General features: G+C 37.2%; 1 long non-coding RNA gene across 2 annotated transcripts in view; it reads left to right on the top strand.

Moving 5' to 3' along the window:
- The window catches only part of LOC119250407 (uncharacterized), a 760,618-nt gene that overhangs the window by 695,135 nt on the left and 39,854 nt on the right, over positions 1 to 25,629 (top strand). The window lies entirely within an intron of this gene.

The following is a 25,629-nucleotide window of genomic DNA, read 5'->3' as shown; positions in this document are numbered from 1 at the left end:
TATTCAGTAGGGATTTTACTGGAAGGCAGAATAGCGAGTGCTATGTTTAACCAAGACAGCTGAAACAAACTTAGTGAGGGAGTGTCAAAGTCTTGGCAAAATTGTTAAGTTGAAATAAAAATCACAGTGATGGAGCTGAATAGTCCTTCATTCATTTATTCTGTAGATACTTAATGACAGCCATGTTGTGCCAGATGTAATGTGAATGAACAAGATCTTTTTCTTGAAAAAAGATCATTTGACTGGTGATAGATACAGGGTAGTCGTTAAAACCACATATTCCTACTCCAACTCTGCTCTACTGAATCAATTTTGTGAAGTTTGGATTTCTAATTTCTGCATCTAATCAAACTCTCCAGTTTGTACTGGTTAAAATTTGAAAACCACTCATCTGTTGGGATTAATTTTATTAAATTAGCAACTCCCAATGTGATATCATGACAAAGAGCCTTGCTTCTTATTTTTTAATCAGTTTTTAATTTAAAAAAATTTACATCATGTTAGTGATGTATTTATTTTCCTTAATTCAGGTTTCATTTTTCCAATAAGAAGGTTATGTTCTCTAAAAGCTAGTTAAAGTAAACATTCTAGGAAGGAGACAGGATACTTTATATGATTATACAATATTGAAATTATATAGCATCAATTAAGTTCTAGAACATTTCCATTACCCCTTGAAGTTTCCTTTTATTACCTTCCAGTTAATCCCCAACCCCTTTATAGATATGGGACTTTAATAGTAGGGCACAGATAATGGTTACAAAGGATTAATATATAATTATGAAGAGGACGAAGTATTATATATTATCTTAAGAGTTAAGACTCTGGAATCTTATCTGGGTTCACTAACTCCACTAAATATTACACATATGATATAAGTTTAAGTTTATGAACTGATTGCTATTCTGTTATGTTATCACAATAAATTATTCTGATCGGCTTTTGCATTACCTATATGTACTGTTTTGAACCTGGCTTCTTTTACTTACTAAATTTTTTAGAGATTAATTCATGTTGTCAGTGTCAGTAGTTTATTCCTTGTTATTGGTGGATATTATTATACTTTATGGATATTTCATCTTAATCATTTTCCTATTCGATAGATACTTGGGTTATTTCCAGTTGTTTTTTTTTTTTTTTGCAATTAAGCATAAAGAATTTAGAATAAAGGATATTTTTAGTTTTTTTGCAGACATACAATTTCATTTTTTTAAGTAAATATCCAGTAATGGAATTATGGTACCCCAAATTAGATGTATGTTTAATTTGATAGGAAATTATCTTCAATTTTCCTGAGTAGTTGTGTAAATTTACACACATGCCAAAATTTTTAAGAGTTCCATTGCTTACAGGCTAGACTATACTGGTGTGATCAGTGTTTTTGTAACTTCTTATAGATTAAAAAAAAGGGTCTGTTAAGTGGAATTTTAATAGAAGGGGTCAGGAAAAAAATACAAAACTAATAGAAAACTTATTTTTATTTATTTTAAAGATTTATTTTCATTTATGCATATAAGAACTGGGGTGTAGGCCAGAGGTATAGGAGGGTGAGAGGACTCACCAGAGACAGTGGGGACAGAACCGTTGGACTTTTGCAATACACAACTGAGGGGAGCAGCAGGCGATACAGGAGAGATCTAACAGGCAAACTAGAAATCTGAGACATTCAGGGGAGGGGGACAGAGAGGATTCAAAATGGGAGGGATGAGCACAAGAGTCCACGGTGATGGTTCACCGGTATCTTTGTGGTGGGAATTTTATGGGAACAACACCTGAGAGAAGTCAAACATTATACAAAAATGAACAACAGTGTAAAAATATTTAAGTGAAATTGAAAACAAAATGTGTGTCACTGGAAAATGGCAGTTTTTTTTTTTTTTTTTTAAGATTTATTTATTTATCTACACAAGCACTGGGTACAGTCAAAAGCCCAGGAGGGTGAGAGGATTCACCAAAGCCAGAGCAGGGAACAGAACAGGCAGACAGACGAAATATACTACTGAGGGGAGCAGTGGGTGCCACAGGAGAGGTCTGCGCAACATGTGGGACCTTTTCCGGGGGCCGGGGATCGAACCAGTGCTGTAGAGGCTGTGCTACCAGGGGAGGCCCGGCAGTGAGTATTTTAAGGAAACTGTCTCTTTGGTGAGTGAAGGATCCTTCTAGGGTCTGGGAAGGCACCAGGCAGCCTAGGGCTGCTTATTCACATGGTTATTGATGCTCTTCCTGGAATAGTTGCTCTCTTCATTGTTACCAATTTTAAAGGCTGCACCAGGTATTTAGCATCTTTGAAGTGAACAGTAATATTTTATTAAGCATTAAGCAACCTATGACCATGATCCTGAGGAATGTGGCATAGTGCTTTACACTAATCTGCTAGGTTAAAAGGTAAGGCAGGGTTTGTGCCATAGTCCTGGGCTCAGCCCCAGCCATGATACTGAGTGTTTATAATTTTTTTTATTTTTATTTTTTTAGATTTTTTACATTACTGTTCATTTTTAACAATATTTGCTTCCCCCAACCCCCTCTGGTGTAGTTCCCATAGAATTTCTTACTGGTGCACACGTGCACTATCACCTCAGTCCCCTGTGCTCCTCCCTCCTTCCCTCCCTCTGATCCCTCTCCCTCCTCCTCCCCTGCAGTATATCTCTGATGTCTCTCTAATGTACTGTTATTATATTTTTACACTGATGTCTTATTTGGTTCCCCGATATTCCTGCTATAAGTGGAAACCATCTGATGTTTTTCTTTTTCATCATCACTGAGTATGATCCCTTCCAGCTCCATCCATTTACTGTGAATGGCATGAGTTTATCTTTTTTGATTGCTGAATAATATTCCATTGTGTATATATACCACATCTTCTTGATCCAGTTATCTATTTTTGGGCATTTGGGTTGTTTCCAGGTTTTGCCTATTGTAAATAGTGCTGCAATAAACATAGGGGTACAGGTGTTCTTTTGAATCAATGATTTTGTGTCCTTTGGGTAGATCCCTAGGAGTGGAATTGCCAGGTCATATGGAAGCGTCATTTTTAGTAGACTGAGGAACCTCCAGACAGCTCTCCATAGTGGTTGGACCAGTTTGCACTCCCACCAGCAGTGTAGGAGAGTTCCTTTTTCACCACATCCTCGCCAACATTTGTTGTTGCTAGTTTTTTTAATATGTGCCATTCTTACTGGTGTAAGATGGTATCTCAATATGGTTTTAATTTGCATTTCCCTGATTATCAGGGATGTTGAACTGCCTGTTGGCTGTTTGTATTTCCTCTTTGGAGAAATGTCTTTTAAGTTCTTTTGCCCATTTCTTGACTGGATTGTTTACTTTGTTTTTGTTGAGTCATGTGAGTTCTTTGTGTTATCTTTGTGATAAATCCCTCATCAGTTGCATGAAGTGCAAAAGTTTTTTCCCAATCAGTGGGGTGTCTCTTTGTTTTGGTTGATGTCTCCTTTGCTGTACAGAAGCTTTTCAGTTTGATGCAATCCCAGGTATTTATCTCTTCCTTGACTCTCTTTGTTTTCGTGATGAGTCTTTAAAGATGTTACTGAGAGGGGCCTCCCCACTAGCGCAGCGGTTGAGCGCTGGGCTGTGAAGCTGCCCGCAGCCTCTGCAGCGCCAGTTCGATCCCCAGCCGCTAGCAAGGGTCCCACATGGCACGCAGACCCCTCCTGCCACGCACGCTGCTCCCCTCAGCAGTGTACATCTTTGGTCTCCCTGTTCTGCTCCCCACTCTGGCTCTGGTGAATTCTCTCACCTCCTGCACTTCTGACTGTACCCAGTGCTTGTATAAATAAATAAATAAATCTTACAATAAAAAGATGTTACTGAGATGTTTGTCTTGTAGTGTTCTACCTATGTTTTCTTCTGTATATTTTATGCTTTTAGGTCTTATGTCCAGGTCTCGTATTCATTTTGGGTTGATTTTTGTGCATGGTGAGAGGTAATGGTCTAGTTTCATTTTTTTGCATGTGGTGGTCCAGTTTTCCCAGCACCATTTATTGAACAAACTGTCCATGTTCCATTGCATATTCTTTGCTCCTTTGTCAAAAATCAGTTGTCCATATAAGTGTGGTTTTATTTTTGGGTTCTCTATTTGGTTCCATTGGTCTGTGTGTCTGTTTTTGTTCCAGTACCAGCCTGTTATAATTATTATGGCTTTTTAAAATCTGATTTTTAGTCCTTTCTCTGGTCTAAATATAAAATATTTCACACACATCTATTCCATTTTATGATCCTGTTCCTAGCCTACCTTTTTTAATTTAATTAATATTATTTTGTGGCAAAAATGAAAAAATGATGTAAAATATATAAAATAAAGATAATATAATAAAAATAGTATTTTGTGGAGAACAAAAGGATATATATATGTGTGTGTGTGTTTATAAATTCAGATTCTCTCATTTATTTATTCATTCATTTATTTTAGATTTATTTATTTATTTATTTATTTATTTATTTATTTATTTATTTATGCAAGCACTGGGTATAGTCAGAAGCGTGGGAGGGTGAGAGAATTCACCAGAGCCAGAGCAGGGAGCAGAGCAGGCAGAAGGACCGAAGTACACTGCTGAGGGGAGCAGCGGGCAGCAGGAGAGGTCTGCGCGCCATGTGGGACCCGCCTCCGGTGGCCGGGGAGCAGCCAGGGATCGAACCGGCGCTGCCGAGGCTGCGGACAGCTTCGCAACCCAGCGCTCAACCGCTGCGCCACCGAGGAGGCCCTCTCTCTCTCTTTTTTAAATGATAATTCATTTTATGTCTAATATATGGAAACTTTCTTTACCCCAAGGTCATGAATATTTTCTCTTGTTCTTTCTTACACAGATATTTTTGTTTTAGCTGATGCATTTATGTCACTTATCCTCCTTGAATTAATGTCTGTATACAGTTTGATATAGAGGGCAAAGTTTTTCTTTATATCACAACTATTTATGGTGCACTTTAATATATGTCAAACATCCCTCTAAATGCTTTTCAGCTATTACATTAATTCCTACAGAAAAATTGTGAGTCATTTTTTCAATGTATTTTATTTTTGAAGCAGTTTTGGATTCTCAACAACAACAAAAATAGAGCAGGATGTGCAAAGATTTCCCCTATATGCTTGGATATACAATGTTTTAATTTCAGTAAATATTAATGAATGTGATTGCTGGATCATATGGTAAGAATATTTACTTTTGTAAAGAACTGTCAAACTGTCTTCCAAAATGGTTGCTTCAGTTTGCATTCCCACCACAATGAATGAGAGTTCCTGTTGTTCCTCATGCTCATCAGCATTTGGTGGTGTTAGTATTTTGGCTTTTGGCCATTTTAACAGGCATGTAGTGGAATCTCATTGTTATTTTAATTTGAAAATTCTTTCATAATATATGATGTCGAGCATATTTTCCTATTTTCATATGTATATCTTTTTTAAATATTTATTTATTTATACATACAAGAACTGGGGTATAGGCCAGAGGTCTAGGGGTAGAGGTGAGAGGATTCACCAGAGACAGAGTGGGGAACAGAACAGGCAGACTGATTGAAATACACTCTGAGGGGAGCAGCGGGCGAGACAGGAGAGGTCTGCTACGCCAAGTGATTAGCTTCCTGGATGGGCCTGGGATCGAGCTCATGCAGCAGAGGCTGCAGATAGCTTCACATTGCTGTGCTTAACCACTTGTGCCACAAGGGAGGCCCCAAGATATCTGTTCTTACCCATGTTTTTAATTGGGTAGCTTGTGTGCTGTGAGTGTAGAGTGAATTTTACATTTTGAATAACATTATTATTATTTGTAATAAATTAACTTTGATTTACAATTTCCATTGCATTTTAGAGGTCTAGGATCTCTCCTTTCACATGTTGTTACCACACCACACCACCATGAGAACCCTCATAGTCAGCCATAGTCTGTTGAGCTACCCTCAAACTTTGTTCTTGCCCATGTCCCTCTCCTTCCCCCTCTGGTCCTTCAGCTCTATAGTCATATTTCTAGGATTTGTTACAGGTTTGGCTTTATCTGGCCCTTTGGTTTGTTTCTCTGTATTTCTAGCATTTGTCTTTCTCCTGATGACTCATTTTACTTAGCATAATCCCATCCAGTTCCCTCCATGTTGTTGCAAATGACAAGAGTTTATCTGTTTAAATAGCTGAACAATATTCCGTTATGTGTATATAACATATCCTCCTAATTTGCTCATCTGTTTTGGGTCACTTAGGTTGTTTCTGTAGCTTGGCTATTGTAAATTAGGCTGCAATGAATGCAAGAATTCATCTTTCCCTTTGAACTAGTGTTCTTGTAATCATCTAGTAGATACATAGGAGAGGCAATTCTGGGTCATTTGGTAGATCCGTTTTTGATATTTTGAGAAGCCTCCATACTGATTTTCATAAGGATTAGGCAAATCTTCATTTCTACCAAAAGTGTAATGAGTTTCTTTTTCTCCACATTCTTCACCAACAGTTGTTGTTTCTGGCCTTTTTGATGTGAGTCATTGTTCCAGATACTTCCAGATGTGTTTTTGATTTGCATTTCCCTGATGATAATGATGAACATTTTCCCATGTGCCTATCAGCCATCTGTATGTCTTTTTTTGATAAGTATCTTTTCACATTCTCTTACCATTTTTTAACCTAGTTTTTTTTTTTTTTTCTTCTTATTTATCTATGCCTACAAGAGCTGGGATACAGGCCAGAAGTGTGTGTGTGTGTGTGGTGGGGGAGGGCGAGAGAATCCACCAGAGACAGAGCGGGGAATAGAACAGGGAGACAGACTGAAATGCACTGCGGAGGGGAGAGGTGTCCAAGACAGGAGAGGTCTGCTGTGCCATGTGGGTTGCTTACTGGCCGGCCTAGAATCGAACTTGTGCTACAGAGGCTGCATTTGGACATCTCCATAGGCTGCACCCTAACCCCCCTGCTCCACCAGGGAGATCCTAACCTAGTTGTTTTTTATATTGCTAGGTTTTATGAGTTCTTTGTATATTTTGGATATTAACTCCTTATGAAATGAATAATGTACAAATATCTCCTCCCATTCAATAGGAGGTCTTCATGTTGATACAAGTTTATTATACTATTGTACTGTATACAAACTTTTTAGTTTAATATAATCCCAAATGTTTATTTTTTTCATTGACATTTTAGTAGAGTTCCAGAATAACTCTCTAAGATTGATATATTGTCAAGGTGTAAACCACCTATGTTGTCTTCCATGTATTTTGTGGTGTCAGATCTTAAATCTAAGTCTTTAATCACAAATAAACAATGTAAGCTCATACCTAAAGGAACTGGAAAACAAGAAAATCCCAGTCAGTAGGTATAAGGGAATAAAAATTAAAGCAGAGATTAACAAAAAGACAAAAGATGAATGAAAAGGTTTTTTTTTTTTTTTAATTATCAAAATTGACAAATCTTTAGCCAGACTCACAAAGAGAAAATATAAATGAATAAAATGGGGGGGGGGAGTTGTAATGAATAATACAAAGTGTTAGGGAGTATTATGGAAAAATACATGGCAATAAACAACAACCCAGAGGAAATGGACAAATTCTTAGAAACATAAAACATTCTCAGACAGAATCAAGAGGAAATAGAAATCCTGAACAGACTCATCACAAGTAATAAAATAAAAGCACAAACCTCTTAGAAACCAAAACTGTGGGCCATTTGCCTTCCCTGGTGCATTCTACTGAGCTTTCAAAGGAACATTTATACCTATCCTCCTCAAACTAGTCACTAGTCTCTCAATAGTCCTCAAATCCTGTGAGCGTTTATTATTTCTCAAACATATGCTTACAGTAAATGTTACATCTTGAGGTTCTATCTCCTTGGACTCCGTGTTGACCATAAAACAACAGCTTCTTAGAAGAGCCATGAGTTTTAGAAACCTGTTAACTGAAAAACAGATTGAGGGACAGAACTCATTCCTGTGATACAGATACTTCAGACACACAAAGACAATTAAGTAATATATGTTAACCAACAGATTTTTTAAAATCAGTTTTAGCTAAGAAAAAAAATAACTAGTGTTCTAAATGTGGTTGCTCTTACTTATTTTAATTTGTGTGTTAGCAAATATTGGCGTATGACGTGAACCCTTGTGATTGTTACTTTGCTGTGTGTGAGCTTTGGTGACATAGTGTCTTTTTTTCATCTAGACTCTTATATTAATTTTTAAATAGTTTACTGATCACATTCTATGGGAACGATGCTGTGTGTGTTAGTTAATGACAAAATGCAGAGATGAGGTAAAGAAATGGTGCTGTTTTTCGAAGGGCTCCTAATGTTGAAGAGAAGAGGAAAAATAAAACAGTGCATTTACATTTAATGGAGTGACATGCCATTACTAAATGGAAGTTATGTATATATAAATTGCTCTCACATGAGAGAATTTGGCTACCCCACATGGAGTTCACTGTGCAATTGTGGAAAAGTACCTAACTCCTCTAAGCCTCTGCCCCTTCACTTGCAAACTTTGGTTAATAATAGTACCCATTTTATAAGAATGTTAAGAAAGAGGAGAAAACCTATATGAATATATATATGTGATTATATATATATATAAATGTAATTTATATTTACATTGTATTAGTTAAATAGCACATAACTAGCCTCTAATCTGGGTATGTTGGTGCTGGTTATGATGGAATTAGACAGGCATGAACAGATAACCTATACTTCAGGAGCTAATGGCAAGAGCAGCTATGCCTTTAGTAGTTTAATTTTAACCAACAACTTGTGACATAAATCCTGAGATACGGTTTTCTTGAGATTATTTTTCTCCTTGTTGCTACACTTTCTGAACATTCTATAACATAGATGTGTTTGATCCAAGTGCTCCTATTAACTTTCTATAATGATGAAATGAATTGAACTGTACACCAGTTTGAAAGATAAAAGTGACCCCCAAAGAGTTGAAAGCTTTAACTGACATTGATTCCTGGTTGGCTCTGTTCCTATGTTTGGGTAGATATTAGTTTAACTAGAATTCGCCTGCAGCAAGGACTCAGCTGCTTGGGAAACTGAGCCTTCTGCTATCCTTACTTTTGAATGTCATTGGAATTAGTGGTATTAGAATGACTTTATTATAGAGACATAATTATGTATTATGCTTACATTGTAAATATTCACACCTATCTTCATTTGAATGGCAGAATAACACTACAGTTATTAAAAGACCGGACACAATTTTGTACTTTATATATTGCCTGATAGTGTTTTATATTATATGAAATAAAAAATTAGGTTATATTTATTAAGTATAAAGTGGTTATTTTAGGAAACATTTCTTCTCTGAACCACAATTTCTTTATATGTAAATTGGAGTTTATATATTATATATTTTATATATGTGTCATGCCTCTCATCTACCACTGTGGTTTTTATTTGATAAATGATTGCACTAGCTTAATGAACTGATTTTTACATACGGGGAGACTAAGTCTCAGAACCAAAGAGAAAGGCAGTTGTCCAATGGCTGAACTAGGATATTGAAACTCCAGTCTCCCAATGCCCTCATCAATATTTTCTTTAGTGTGAGCATACTGGTAGCTGTAATTAGAGATAGTTGAGTTTAGCCCCCAAATAGGATCACACAAAGTACTGAAACTGGGATGCATAGGAAAAGAAAAATATAGCCCTGGGTCCTACAGGTGATCACTTGGAAGAGTCCATCACCTTTATTTATATCTATATTATAATGACATTTGAATAATTCTTATTCCATAGAAAATGAAGATATAGCAAGGAACCACCTTCTCTATTTCTTTTATAACCCAGTTACTTAAAAAAAAAAAAAAAAAGAGAGAGAGAGCTGATCTTGCCAGTTCTCTGGCAACTGCTGGTAGAAGTAGAGATGTAGTCTTTGGTTTACAGAGTTATCCCAGGAGAAATGGCAAGGCTTTCATGCGGAGGAGTGATTGAGGAAACTAGACCTAAGTACCAAGACACAGCAGATTCCTGCATTTTAAATGTGTTCCTCAGTTATCTCCACTCTGACGTCAAGTCTAGAAAAGCTACAACACTAAAGGCGATTGCAATGATAGAAACATTAGAGTCTTGCCTATGTGCTGATCTGGGTATGACCAAGGGGCCTTTAGATATTTGTTGAATGTGTAGATAAGGACATATGTTTGTATGTGCACATACATGCAGTGTCAGAAAATGACTGAGATGGAAACTCTTCCCGGCCTAGCGGGAAGAGATGTCAGAGTTAGATTTAGACTACTCTCTGAAATAGAGAAATGTGACTACTTTCAGTGAAATAGAAAAATGTGACTTTTTTTATACGTAACTTTGCATATACATATACACATGTATAGTAAATAGTAGTTTGGAATGAAGTTAGGGAAGGAAGCTGAATGGGTGCATATTTGAACTCCAGAGATACTATACAAAATACTTAAAGATGAAAATAATATTTTGCTGTTTGGATCCTTTCTTTTTTTTGGCAGAGTAATTTGGAAGGAATAAAGACAGGCATATTTTGCTCCATTTTATGTCTCACCTATATTTTTTTTTTGTTGTGAACTCTATTTTCTTCTTAATTTTTTATCCTCCAATTCCTGAAAGCAAGCTCCTCTTTGATTTCCAGTCCTTACCTGGTTATACCCTTTTCCATTTAATTCCAGAAATTACTCTGTCCTTTTTTTAAGGGGGAAAAAAAAAAAGGGCTAGGGCCTCCCTGGTGGCGCAGGGGTTAAAGACAGCACTATCAAGCTATTGCTAGCCACTGCAGCATGAGTTCAATCCCCAGCCAGGTAGCTGACTCACATGGCGTAGCAGACCTCTCCTGCCTCACCCATTGCTCCCCTCAGCAGTATATTTCAGTAGATCTGCTCCCCACTCTTCTTTGGTGAATGCTCTCATTGCCCACCCCACACCTCTGGCTTACACCCCAGTTCTTGTATGCATAAGTTAGCAAATCTTTAAAAAAAAATAGGCTAAGTAAAATAAGCTCTATTGTTGACTTGTGTAAAATTTTTTCTTTTAAGTCTCCAGTTAGGATGTTAGTTTATCATAAGATCATATATAATTGAATGTGAATCTTCTAAAAATATTTTGGATTGAAGCAACATTGAATCAGAGCATTATGTACATTCAATCGTTATATAAGTGGCATCATCATTTACTATAAAGTGGCATGGGAATATACTACATTAAGTTAACAACTAAAAATCCATTTCTGTCCTGCACCTTACAATGAACATATCCATTTTGTCCACACTTTTTCTCCTTCTCTTCTAGTAACCACTATTTGGTCTTATTGTCTAAAAATTCATTGTCACCTTATTTAATATACCAGTTACTAGCTGGTGGATCTTATTCTACTCCTCTAGTTATCTTCTTATACAATTGAAAATTCTGTTTGACAGCACCATCTGACATACATCATTTAATTAGTTTACTTATATACTTATTGCCTTTCTTTGCCCACAAAAATGAAGACTACCATGACAGCTTTTTGAGTTTTTTTTTTTTTGTATGTATATAAACAATACTGTGCCCTCCGCCCACTCAGTTCTAGAACAGCACTACCCAACAGTAGGCATTCAGTATCTGTTGATTGAAAGAGTGAATAAGTGGAATGTCTCTGATTCACACTTAAATCATTAGTAAATGCAGATGATATAATGATTTTCATAAGATAATTGTGGAAATTAGAAGGTATACTAAAAATAAAGTGGCAAATACTGTGTTTCTGTGTTCAATATGATAGTGTGTCTGTTGTAGCCTTAAAGTAATAGAAATAAGGAGAGGCAGGATGCTGGCATAGATAACAGAAAAATCAGAATAATTTTATGGGGAAATAAAATATCAAGAAGGGAATTTAATCTGAGAGGAGAGGATACTAAGGGATTGACAATATAGGCGATATGCTGAACATATAATGTTGTTCCAATAGAGCATGTGTGAAGGAGTAAATGTCCTATGTTTGTGTTATCCAGTATGGTAGCTATGGTGAAATTAAATAAAACGGACTACTGAGCACTTGAGAGGAAAATAATGCAATAAGAACTGTTTTAAAATTATTTTATTTAGTTAATTTACTTTTTTAAAAGATTTATTTATTTATTTATTTATTTATTTATTTATTTATTTATACTGGGGTACAGGCTAGAGGTGTGGGCATGAGAGGATTCACTAGAGACAAAGTGGGGTGAAGAACAGGTGGACTGACTGAAATACACTGCTGAGGAAGCAGTGGGCGAGGCAAAAGAGGTCTGCTGCACCAAGTGGGTAGCTCCCTGGCTGGGATCAAATTCAGGCCACGGTGGCTGTGGATAGCTTCATAGTGCTGAGACTTAACCCCTTGCAACACCAGAGAGGCCCCAGTTAATTTACTTTTAAACTCAAGTAAATATGACCAGTGACTACAGGATGACAGAGCTGATCTTGAGTAATGGTCCCCAAATTAAATAGATTTAATGAAGACTTACTTGAGAGCACTCATTAAACTGCATATTTTAATTTTATCTCTGAAGTTTAAGAGTGTGAGGCCCAGAAGTCAGCATTTTAAAGAACTAGTTTTGTGTCACTGATGTAGTTCATCCATATGCCATGCTTTGATCCCGCTTTGCCAATTCCTGGAGGTCTTTCCTTGTCTTTTTTTTTTATTAAGATTTATTCATTTATCCAAAAACTGGGGTACAGGCCAGAGGCACAGGAGGGTGAGAGAATTCACCAGAGACAGAGTGGGGAGCAGAACAGGCAGATCCACTGAAATACACTGCTGAGGGGAGCAGTGGGAGAGACAGGAGAGGTCTGCTGCACCATGTAGGAATCTCCCTGGCTGGCGCGGAATTGAACCCACGCTGCAGAGGCTGCGGACAGCTTCACAGCGCGGTACTCCACCCGCTGCACCACTGGGGAGGCCCTCCTTGTTGTTTTGTCTTTGCTTGCAAAGAATCCCATCTCGCCCCCTGAAATTCTGTTTCACACAGAATGTTTTGTGGTTTTGTCCCTACAGTCCAGAAATAAGATCATACCTAGGAAGCAGTGTTCATTTTATTTATTTTGATCTTATTAAATGTGTATTAATTTGTAATACTGTTATCACCATTTACCTCTAGACTTAACATTTCTTAGCTTTCCGAAAGTTAAAACTTTACTATAAGTAGCATGAAAATCCTGGTAGTTGTATTATTCTGCCAGGACTAAATTCTGTATGCCCACTATTAAAGCTTCTACAATTATGTCTAAAAACTGCTGAAGAATATAGAATTTTAGAAGCTTGTTGGAACCTTTGAAGATTCTACACTTTTTTTTTTAACAAATAATAAATATGATAACCAAAATCTTCAAGACCAAGAACATAATGATTATTGCTTCCTTTTCTCTGAATGGTTGGTCTTGGAATGCCAAAGGCAAAATGGTCATGAGCTAAGATTAATGAAGATTACAACTTATTGATCACTCCTTCCCCTGAACACAATTATTTTTTCTGAAACTTAACGAGTGTAGAGGTTGTTTCTATTACCTTCCTAATGTAGTTGCAACATGGACCATAGTGACACACCAGCTTCCATGATTTTGGTTGGAAGGGGTAAAAATGGCCTGAAAATGACATATATAATAAGAAGGCTAATTATTTTTAAATTAAGAAGTCTGGGGAGAAAGAGTTGCGGCATTAGTTTAGTAATAATGCCATCCACATTCCACTTTTTTTTTCTCTTTGTCACTGTTATCTTTGTGTGTTGATCGTCCATTCTGTCTTGTAAATTCCTGGTGACAAGATGATTGTCAAAGACCCTAACATATCTCTTCCAAAGACCCCAACATATCTCTTCCAAACACAGAAAGAAAGAATGTGGAACTTTATTTTTAGAAGAGGAATAAACCTTTCACATGCCCTCAGCGTATTTATGTACATGTAATTGGCCAGGATTTTGATGCTCGACTCCGAACTGCAGAAAAGACTTGGAAAGAAAGGACCCAGCATTTCAGTCTCTATGATGGGAATCAGTTTCTTTCAGAATACAGGGAAGATGAAAAGAAATAGCTGTGGCTGGGCAAACAATTTCTACCAGAAAATAATATGTACTTGCAATAGAAAGATAAAAATTTTATAGGAATCTAGGAGATGACTATTAAGACATTTCCATCTTGGAAATTAGTAGAGAGGACTGTCTACCCAATGGATGTCATCTTGGAAATGCTTTCCTTCCTCAGAGTGTGGAGGAAATAAAACAATCATCAGACAAGAGGAATGAGCAGTAAGACAGAGAAGGAGTCCTGAAGTTAAATAAAACAAGCTCTAACATTTTTACCGCAAAAGAATTTGGGGAGGGAGTACAGAATAAATTCTTTATAGCTCTCAGTCTTATATTGAGCTGCCATTGAATAAGATAAACAGTCTACTAGTGTGTGAGGCAGAGAAACACAGTGTGAATCAAAGCAGGCAATGTTATTGCTTTCCGAGGCAGTGGTTTGACTAGACTGAGGGTACTATATCTGGTATTTGTCACTATTTCTTAGATGGGGTGTAATTTCTCTTGAAGGACTATTGCACCGAGTCACTTAATGATACCAAGTCCTAAGATTTAAGATGTATAAGAAGAATGTTAAAAGTTGGTGCATTTGTTCACTGGGTGGTAAAAGGGAGTTTAAATTCCTATTTAGCTTTTGCAATTTCCATCAGTGGCAAAGACTATTCTTTTCTCTCATATTTTTCTCTTTATTCAGTTCCCGTCCATATTCTTCTGCTGCTTTCCTCACTCACTACTTTAACTACAGCATTTTATGTGAAGGGCACAAGTAAGCCAAGGAATCAGTGTTGCTCTGTGAATCAGCTGTCAGATGGAGATTTAAATGCATGTTTCTTACCTGCCCAGAGGAAAATGCAGTAAGTGCATTCTGAGGCAGGGGGAGAAAGTTATGTGTCCTTAATAACTGGCATATTTTATTGTGACTTAAAAGGGAAATTGCATATTTACAGGTTGAAAACCACAGTTGCTTATCTTTGTCCACAAGCAAAATTGCAGCCAGGGCTATAAGTATGGCTATAAGGCTATTCCAGGGCTAAGAAGACTATTCCTCAGTAGAATTAGTAGAATAAGGCAGACTTGAATCAGCTCTTTCGCTGTTCCTTGGTATAGATGTGGCAACTTGAGAAAAGCACATGAATATTCTGAGCTTCAATTTCCTCATTCATAAAGTAGGAATAGTAATTGTACCTATCATTTTAGGTTTCAGTAAGATTAGGTGAGATTGTGACTATAAATTTTTGAGTTAGAATCTGATATATAGAAAGTGCTTAATACTTATTAGCTATGATGCTGACAATGATAATGCGGAAAAAAAAAAAAAACCCAGGTAGGCAATATGTGATATTCACATGACATTTTACATACAAGGTATTCATGAAACAAGGTATTCATGAAAGTGTGTGTGTGTGTGTGTGTGTATACACACAGACACATAAAATAACTAAGAGTGAAATATATTTTTAAAAACTGTAAGATGCATAATAAACTTGACTTTTAAAGACAGAAAAGTGAGTAGAATTGGTCTTTATAGAGCAGAGCTAAATGCCTTTCTGCATTTTATATGGATCTATTGTCCACATAAGTAGTGTTATAGCAGTCATATTGTAGCTATTTGACATTTGTGGTTAATATGACGGGCTATTGCCTCATGAATCGGTTGGTTCATACCAGTCTCAGCATTTAGTAGTCCTTTGACCTTGGGAAATTTCTTTACAATCTCTGTGATTAAGACTTTCCATTGTGAATTAGAGATAATTATAACAGCTATTCCATAGAATTGCTTTTGAGAATTTCATGAACTTATCATGCAGAGCACTTAAATAGCACATAGTATAAAGTAATTATTCAGTTAAAAAATTAGCAATTATTAGTGGTGGAAAGAAAGAACTTTCCCCATCAATTAAAGTAGGGGAAATGGACTGGATTGCCATCCCACGTATTCTAGTTTGTCAATAATACTCAACTCAAATCAGGTGAGAATAAAACACCGTCTTATCTACATACATTAGAATTTGATACCAAGAATAATGGTAACTTAAATAGTTGCTTTTTTATTTTTCCTCTGAAGGTACACAGTCCAGGAAGTTTTAGTAAGAGTCAAAGGGGAGACAGACAGCTTGCTGTTCACAGACTCGAACTAGAACATCCACTGTCATGTCACACCTTTTCTGAGGCTTGACAACATATTCTAAGTGCAAGAACTGTCTAGAAAATCTCTAATACCTCATTGATTATTTTGAAGTATTACAGAAATGTATGTTTAATTCCTCAAGCATTGGAGCCCTGTTTATAGGTCTGCAGAAATCCAAATTTTGCACTTTCACCTTGAAAGATAGGATGCCTTCTCTTCTCTTTGAGATTCTCCCAGAATAGGAATGATGATGCCATAATAGTTGAAGTATTGTTGCATCTAGAAGATAAGTTACAACTGTCATTATCTTACTACACTTGCTTTACTTACAAATCCCCATGAAAAATGATCTTGTTAAGAGTTTAAATGGGCACATTGGCGCTGGATAATTTGAGACAAGAATGGAAGACATTTTTCAAAATCGCTAGCCGACCTCTGCTTTTTACTAGACCTGGTGTGCAAGCAACAGAAACCCCAAAAGAAAAGAGCAACAGTCAAGGCTTATAATAGTAGGAAGGGCATTGCCACAACACAGTTTTCTCGGGAGTTCTAAAGTGCATATTGGAGAAGATGACGCTTGGTAGTCAGAAGCACATTGCTTCTGTCCTTAAGGAAATATAACTTCATTGTCTCTCAGCATTATTTTTGTTTTTGCTGAAATCTGAGTCATGAAACTAAAAAGCAGTGACTGTCCTTGTTTACCTATGCGTGGAGATGCCACGGTTCTTTACCTGTCCACATTTCACAGACTTGTACTGCCCAGCATGGTAACTACTCACATATCTAACTATTGCCTCTTAATTAATTTATTTTAAAATTCAGTCCCCCAGTTCAAATCACATTAGAGTGCTCTGTAGTTACATGTGGCTGTGGCACCATGTTGGAAAGTACAGATACAAGACATTGTCATAATCATGAAAATTTTATTGGTCATTTATTGGGGTTATGTCATTCTTTATATTAAATCAAGTTGCTTGTCTAGGGTCATTGGACATCTATATTGAACAGTCTTAGATTAAAAAGTACAATTTATTCCGGGACATTTATTGCCTGCAACAATAGACTTTCCTTAACACCCCTACCCCCAGGCACGCACAGTTCTTCAGTCCATGCTGATATATCCTTGTCATTTCTCCTTCATATAGTTTAGTAAAAAAAGATTCATACAGAGGAATCAATCTAATGCTCTCTCAGCTTCTAGACCTGGGTGTGGAACTCTGCTGGAAATGATGGATTTTGATCTTTTTTCTCATGAAAGTTGTTAGTAATTCTCTGTTCTGGGTCTCTACTCCATTATGACAGATAAGAGCTTTCCATCTGGGGGTGGGGGGAGTTGACATTTCCCAGCTGCCTCTTACCTTGTGCTGTAACCATGCTCTTGTGCTATCCACACTTTGAATTTTTAACACACACCTCTCCAGGAAGCAACATTTTGGAAGGCAAATCATGTCATACCTCCCCCACTTCAGTCTAAAACTTTTAGATGACTATCCATTTTTCTTAAAGGAAGACTAATAATACCTGGCATATTTTGAGTTTTGTGCCAGTTGCTGTTCTATCTGATTAGCTAGATTACCTCTTTTAATCCTCAAAATGATTCTACGAGGTCCTCATTATTATCTCCCCAATGACCCTGATACATGATATAGATGAGGAAACTGCAAAAGGAAGAGAAAAGATAACTTTCTGAAGGTCATATAGCCAATAGAATGACCGAGCCAGTACTAGGAACTGAGTAGATTTGCTCCATAGGAAAACAATCAGATTATCATATTTGGATTGCCTCAGTGATTAGAATATTCCAGTGCCTGCCTATACCTCACATCATAAAGTACCCATCTCAGAAGAGACAGAAATTTAGGTTTCCTCAGTAAACTCATCAGGGGGAGAGATTAGAACGCAGACTTCAAATCTTAATCTTTTCTTCCTTATGTAATCCTGTATTATTTAGCATGTTCAGGCATTGAATGATAAAGAAATCTGGTAAGCAGTAAAACAGTCAAATAGTATTTATTTGTACCCTGTTAGGTGTCATGCTTTCTTCAAGACACTAAGTTTCAAAACTTATAAATTATAAATGCATATAGTACCATGAAATGCCAAATAATGGAATCACAGTTGACCATATCCTCAAATGACTGGGATTTTTAAATACTGCTGCATTTTGCATAAATAGAAATTCCATTGTATGACAAACTCTATTGCAGGAAGCCCATTTCCTTTTAAATGTTATTCTCTAAGCCTGCAGCAGCCTGGCATCATGCAGGCAAGAATAAAGCCTCTATTAACTACTGTGCCCAAAGTTTCATAACTGTGGCATAACAAGCTTTGGAATTTATAGAACAATTACAGAATTATAGAACAATCAAAGCTTATATAACTGCCATAAATGCTAGTTTCAGCACCACAGGTGGGATTTTAAAAATGCTAGTGCTACTATTACAAATGCTTTATATAATTTTTTTTTTTTTTTGTGGCTCTTTTTTTTTTTCAGGGGGGTTGTTTGTTTTGCTTGTTTGGTTGGTTGATTTGTCTTTATAGTCTATTTCTGTTTAACATTTAAAGCTACTTAAGCATCTATACTTCTAAAAAGTGTGTTTAGGATAGGATGGCTGCTTTAACAAAATTACACCCTTCAATCCAGGTAATAGTCTTCATTTGAAAGATGGAAAAATAGACATATAGGGAGGTGAAATTGTTGCTCCAGGTGAAACAGCAGGTAAATGTAAGAGCAAAATATTCAGTTCTATTTTGTTGACCTTTTAATGCATTTCTTGTTGCGCTTTTAATGTATTTTTTATTCTGGCCTCCTCAGTGCAGCTCTCCATTCCCCACCCTCCTTGTTTCTTTCTGGAGCTGGTATAGTAGGAACTATACCATGAATTTTGGTACTAGAGTGGTTAATTAAGAATTAAGATTCTGAACATTAATATCTTTCAGCTTTCCCCCTCATTATCATTTAATTTGTTCATTGTTGGTCCCTCCCGCAGGCCTAAGGGGTTCAGGAGCACGGCGGAGGGGCTGGGGATGAAAGATGCGTACAGTCACTTGGCTGGAAGCAGCAACTCTCTTTATTACCGAAATATATATATATATTTGGAAAGTCTGGAAAGTCTGCACATGCGCTTTACGTGGCTTGCACATGCGCTTTACGTGGCCTGCACATGTGCTTTACGTGGATCTTATAACATCCGGTTTTTATTGCATCAGCTTTTGCCGAATCATGCTTGAGCGGAAGCAACCACTACCCCAGGTCCCTCTGCTGGTGAGCCCTGTACTAACAGTTCATCTTACCTTTTAGAAAATTTTTGGAGAATAAATTGAGATACCCAACAGGTAAGCCAAATGTCCAGATTTTAGGTCTCCAACTTTCCTTTCTCCAGGGGACATTCCCTTCATCAGTTTCCGCTTTTCCTTTGATTAACAACATTCTGCTCTACTTCATTCTGCATTATTCTCTTCTTGCATGTCACTACCACCCCATCTGCTTTCCACCTTTTATTAGTGGAATTTTGGGGGAAAAAAAAATCAGATCAACTCCTAGCCTTGCCACTTAATTGAATTGAATGGAATTACACAGCATTTTACCCTTGCGTCTGTGTCTTCATCTATAAAATTCGATAGGTATTATCAAAGATCCTTCTCAGAAATTCCACTTTATAATGTTGATGATATTTCTCTCAGACACTCCAGGCATTTATAAAATTTTATTCTACAGATTCTATCCTAATGTTCCCACATTTCCTGACTCCTGTACTTTCTCCTAATTTTCTAATCTTTTATCTACAAATGGCAAGTCATTAAACATTTGAAATGAAATTAAACATCTTGCTCCATCACATTTCAGTTCTCCATCTGGCTTTTGCAATTGGAATTTAGTGGCAAATGTGATTTTGAGCTTTGGGGGGCTGTATGTGAGCAAGAAATACTGATGCCATCAGCTCACATATCTGCACAACTATGAACTTTGTAGTCTCCATCATTTTCTGAGGAACAGATGGTGAAGAAAATAATCCTGCAATGTTCCCATCATGGGTAGGTTGGGGGGGGGAGAGAGAGAGAGAGAGAGAGAGAGAGAGAGAGGCATGCAATGCACATGTATTGGCTTAGGGGGAAAAGATTTCATTGGGAGAAAGACAGCTTTGCCTGTTGAGTGAAGCACAATGATGCAATATATGAAGGAATATCTGAAGACTTTGAGAAGTCACTGAAAAATTACTTGTTTAAAGTTAAGGGTATAAAGAAGAAGCTACAAATATTACAACAAGAGATATAATTGAATGCCCCAAACTTTTGTTATTCTAGTTAACCCCAAATCTGTGCTACATAGACACTGATTCTATTTCATGACTTAAGTCAACTATGGGAAAGATTGCCAGGACTATGACACACACCCCATGTAAGATGGGCCGGGAGCTGGTGTCTAAGTGGAAATCACCACACATTCTCAGCACAAAATGTTAAAGGATGTGGCAGCCTTTTCCCAACACTTACTGAAAAACACAATTGTGATTAACAACAGCAGAATATCTGGGTACTTTTGTTTCTTCTTTCTGTGTAACCAACTGTCCCCCAAACAGGTAGTTTAAAACAACAACTAGTTATTCTTGCTCACGAGTGGGCAGGTTGCCTGGGGGTTTGCTGACCTAGTTGAGACACGGTTGGGTGTTTGTGCTTCAAACTGTAGTGTCAGGCAGATATGCTTCTCGAGTACAGGTTCCTCCCTGCACGATGGACACAGGCTTACTGCCCAGATCCTGCCTGTTCCGTGCAAAAGTGGGCTCCCACTGTCCTTAATCAAGCTGTGTCAGTAGTACAGATAAAAAAGATAAAAGCAGGGCCTCCCTGGTGGCAGAAGGGGTTAAACACAGCATTGTGAAGCTATCCAGAGCCACTGCAGCAAGAGTTTGATCTCCAGTGGCCAGGGAGCTACCAACATGGTGCAGCAGACCTCTCCTGTCGTGCCCACTGTTCCCCTCAGCAGTGTATTTCAGTCTGCCTATTCTGTTCCCCATTTGGTCTCTGGTGAAGCTCTCACCCCCCACACCTCTGGCCTGTACCCCAGTTCTTGTATGCATAAATAAATCTTTTTTAAAAAAGGTAAAAGCGGTAAATTCCCTCGAGATGTAGGTTTAGAAATGACACACTGTTGCTTCCACCTGTATCTCACCAACCTAAGGAGGCATGAGCTTTTCAAGTTATTGCTGCGAAACAAAGTATCCCATAACTGAGTGGTGCAAAACAACTACTTTATTGTTGTCTTAGATTCTGTTGGGTAAATATTTGGAAAGGTTCTACCTTGGATGACTCTCCTCTACTCTGTGATCCTCATGTCCTTACCTGAGATGGTTGGAATAGCTGATGACTTAACTGGTATGGACTGGAGGATCCCCTTTCAGAATGATTCCTTTTATGTCTGGTTTCCGGTGATTCCTTTTATGTTCAAAAAATTCCTTTTATGTTTCGGATTACTAGAGTACAAAATCAGTTAAGACTTTTGGACAAAATTCCTGAATGTGACCTTTCCAGCTGCAAGGAAGCTGGACTTGGGAACCTCCCTAGTGGCCTAGGGGTTAAGTCTCAGTGCTATCAAAGCTGCCTGAGTTCGACTCCCAGCCAGGGAGCTGACCCACATGGTACAGCAGACCTCTCCTGTCTTGCTTGCTGCTCCCCTCAGCAGTGTATTTCAGTGGGCATATATGTGTGCATATATACATTTTCATCTTTACATACATACACACACACACACACACACACACAGAGGACATCTTCTTGAACACGAGGGTCCTCAAGAAAGAGCTTACCTTGACATCATGGTCTTGTTTATTTTTTATATATTTTTTACATCATTTTTCATTTTTGCACAATGTACGCATTTTCATCTTGGATATATCCTCCATACAATTCCCACCCCCCTTATTTTGGCCCTAATCCCACCTTCCCCCGCCTCCTCCATAGTGTGTCTCTGGTTTATAGCATGGTCTTGTTTTTCTGAGAACTAAAACAGATCATTGTTTTCTATGCCTTGAATTTTACTATTTCCCTAGTGCTTTGATGATTTAAATATTTCTAAATAGAAAGGTCCAGTTCAAATACACTTTGCTCCCAGAAGCTATTTCTGATCTCTGAAGATGGAAATATTCTAGTGCCTCTACTCCAGAAAACCAAGAAGCTTATTATGCCTGTTCTTAATATTTAGCACTTTCCAGTTTCAACTAAGTTTCTTGATAAACTTTCTGTATTACATAAAATAAACCTCTCTCCCATAGAACTTCATCCATAAACCTTTACATGGGAGGTGATGAATTGATTATTGAAAGAAAATTTTAATTAATATACCTTTCATTTTTTTTTTCTGATAGAGAAGCATTTCATGCATTCTCCTGGTGTATCTTGAATGTATGCATAGAAATATAAACAATATGAGTAAGACTGAACATTTTATGATATGTAAAATAGGCTTCAATTAAGGTCAATAATACTAGGAAAGAAATTAAGTTACTGTCTTTTCCTTAAAAGCATATCAGTTATGTACAGTGTCTAAAAATTGTGCCTTGGAGACCTCAAACTCTAATTCCCTGTTCTGTCCTCCTCTGTGCTATTTCTTTCTCTCTTTTTTTGATTTATTTATCAATGCATACAAGAGCTGGGATACAGGCCAGAGGAGTGGTGGGCGGTGAGAGGATCCATCAGAAACAGAGTGGGGAGCAGAACAGGCAAGATGTACTGAAATACACTGCTGAGGGGAGCAGTGGACAAGGCAGGAGAGGTCTGCTGTGCCATGTGGGTCAACTCCCTGGCCAGGGATCAAACTCATGCTGCAGTGGCTGCAGATAGCTTCATAGTGCTGCGACATAACCCTTTGTGCCACCAGGGAGACCCCTGTCCTGTTTCTTGATTAGCAAAAGATAGATAACCTGGGAAAGCTAGCCACGCCACAGGGAGATGCAGCAATATTACTTTCGAACTTACTTTCTTTGGGTCCTTCGTATCAGTTGCTTGAACAGTAGATTTATTCTGTCTTCCAAGGAGATCTTTCCAAAATACAAACATGACCAAATCATTACTTCTTCCCTTGCCTCATGACCTTCCGTATAACATCTAAACTCCCAGTATATCATTTATAGACCTTCAAGCTGCAGCCACAGTTTGTATCCCACACCTCCAAGTGTATTTGCATATAAAAAGACATTTACTACTTTTTATGAGGAGTTTTGCTCACCTTTTCTAAATTGGCTGCAGCAATATCTTTATTGCCATTTTCTGGGAACACTTATGCAGCTAAATGTTTGATAATGACATTTCCTTCCTGAGCATCCTGAACTACCAAGTGACATCATAGAATTTCCTGAGAGGAGCAAATAAGGCTTTAAAGCCATTGATGTTATATTTACACCTGACAGATACCACATATTGGCAAATGCTATTATTTTTAATTAATGCCAAGTATATCCTGGGTTACTTACAAAAGTATCTTTTAGCTATTCGCTGGTTCCTCTGTATAAACTTTAAATTTATCAAAGATAAAGCTGTGTTTGACATGTTTGCAAAATATTGAAGAGAAATAAAGATCAGACAAAGGGTAAAACTTATACTCTTGCTTTATTTGTCTGGAACATTCTCATATGATTTTGGATGAGATTTTATATTTGAAGAGGCTTCTATACACAAACTATATCTTAGTTCAGGTATAACACTTTGTATAATTTAGGAAACTTCTTATTATAAATCTTTTACCTTGATAAATAATGTATATTTGGTTGAGTCACAAGCTTAGTCTATTCTCTGGTGATACCAACTGTGTCACTTAAGACAAAATATAAGTGGTAGAATATTGTAATTGCTTCTAGCATCCTTTTAAGAACTTTTTTTCAATATGGTAAATTTATACATCAACTTTTTTTCCTGGAAATCTGTTCATAGTGTATGTGCATCATTGTTCAAAAATGCAATTCATATACTTAGGTGAGAATGGAGTATGGTGAGTAAGGATAAGAGCCCAGAATAAGAAGGTCTGGATTTTTATTTTTATTTATTTATTTATTTATTTATTTATTTATTTATTTAATTTATTTTTACAGATTCATTTATTTATACATACAGCAACTGGAGTACAGGCCAGAGTTGTGGGGGGTGAGAGGATTCACCAGAGACAGAGTGGGGAACAGAACAGGCAGATCAATGGAAATACACTGCTGAGGGGAGCAGCAGGCGAGTCAGGAGAGGTCTGCTGTGCCATGTGGGTAGCTCCCTAACCAGTGACTGAAATCATTCTGCAGTGGCTGCTGATAGCTTTATAGGTTGCGTCTTAACCCCTTGTGCTGGGGTCTGGCTTTTTATTGGCAAACCTGAACTAACTGACCTTGGGAAGGTTACTTAATTTTATTTGTGCCTCAGTCTGCCTACATATAAAACAAGATCAATGTTAGCATTTGTCTCCTGGTGTCATTGTAAGAACTAAAGAGGTTTATGTGCTTATAGTGAATATTACAATGCAGCTCTCATTGTAGGCACTTGTTAAATCTTGCTCATTATTTTGTTTTCTTTTTTAGATTTGTTATCAATACTTTATATATTTTACATAATTGTTTATTTTTATACAATTCATGCTTTCTCCTCACAGGTGTAGTCCCCATAAAATTCCCACCACCAGTTCATCTGTGCACCATCACCATAGTCCCTTTTTCTCTTCCCTCCCCTGTTTTGCTGCTTCCCTTCCTCCTTCCCTGAAGAATGTCTCTGAATTATTGTTGTCTGTTACTTTTGTTTTTTTGTTTATTATTGTTACTATTTTTTTCCTGATCCCTTATTTGGTTCCCTTATATTCCTCCTGTAAGTGAAACCATCCCATATTTTTCTTTTTCCTTCTGGCTTGTCTCACTGAGCATAATCCCTTCCAGCTCCATCTATGTTGCTTTGAATGGCCTATCTTTTTTGCTAGCTGAGTAGTATTCCATTGTGTATATGTATCACAACTTCTTGATCCAATCATCTATTTTTGGGCATTTGGGTTGTTCCTAAATCTTTACCTATTGTATATAGTGCTGCAGTATACATAGGGGTGCAGGTATGCTTTAGAATTAATGTTTTTGTATTCTTAGGGTAGATCCCTAGGAATGGAATCACTAGTCATATGGTAGCTCCATTTTTAGTAGTTTGAGGAACCTCCACACAGCTTTCCACAGTGGTTGGATAAGTTTGCATTCCCATCAGCTGTGTAGGGGAGTTCTTTTCCACCACATCCTCACCAAAGTTTATTGTTGCTAGTTTTTTTTTTTTTTTTTTTTTTTTTTTTTTTTAGTATGGACCATTCTCACTGGTGTGAAGTGATACCTCATTGTGGTTTTGATTTGCATTTCCCTGATTCTAAGTGATTTTGAACATTTTTTATTTTATTTTATATATTTTTACATCATTTTTCATTTTTGCACAATGTATGCATTTTCATCTTGTTTATTTTCCCCATACAATTCCCACACCCCTTATTTTGACCCTACTCCCTCTTCCCCTTCTCCCCCCCACCGTAGTAT

The sequence above is a fragment of the Talpa occidentalis genome, unplaced genomic scaffold (genome assembly GCF_014898055.3).
Source record: "Talpa occidentalis isolate TD23 unplaced genomic scaffold, MPIMG_talOcc4v2.1 talOcc4.17, whole genome shotgun sequence".
NCBI classification, from domain to species: domain Eukaryota; kingdom Metazoa; phylum Chordata; class Mammalia; order Eulipotyphla; family Talpidae; genus Talpa; species Talpa occidentalis.
Note: the sequence above shows the minus strand (reverse complement) of the source record. Positions and strands in the feature narration are given on the sequence as shown.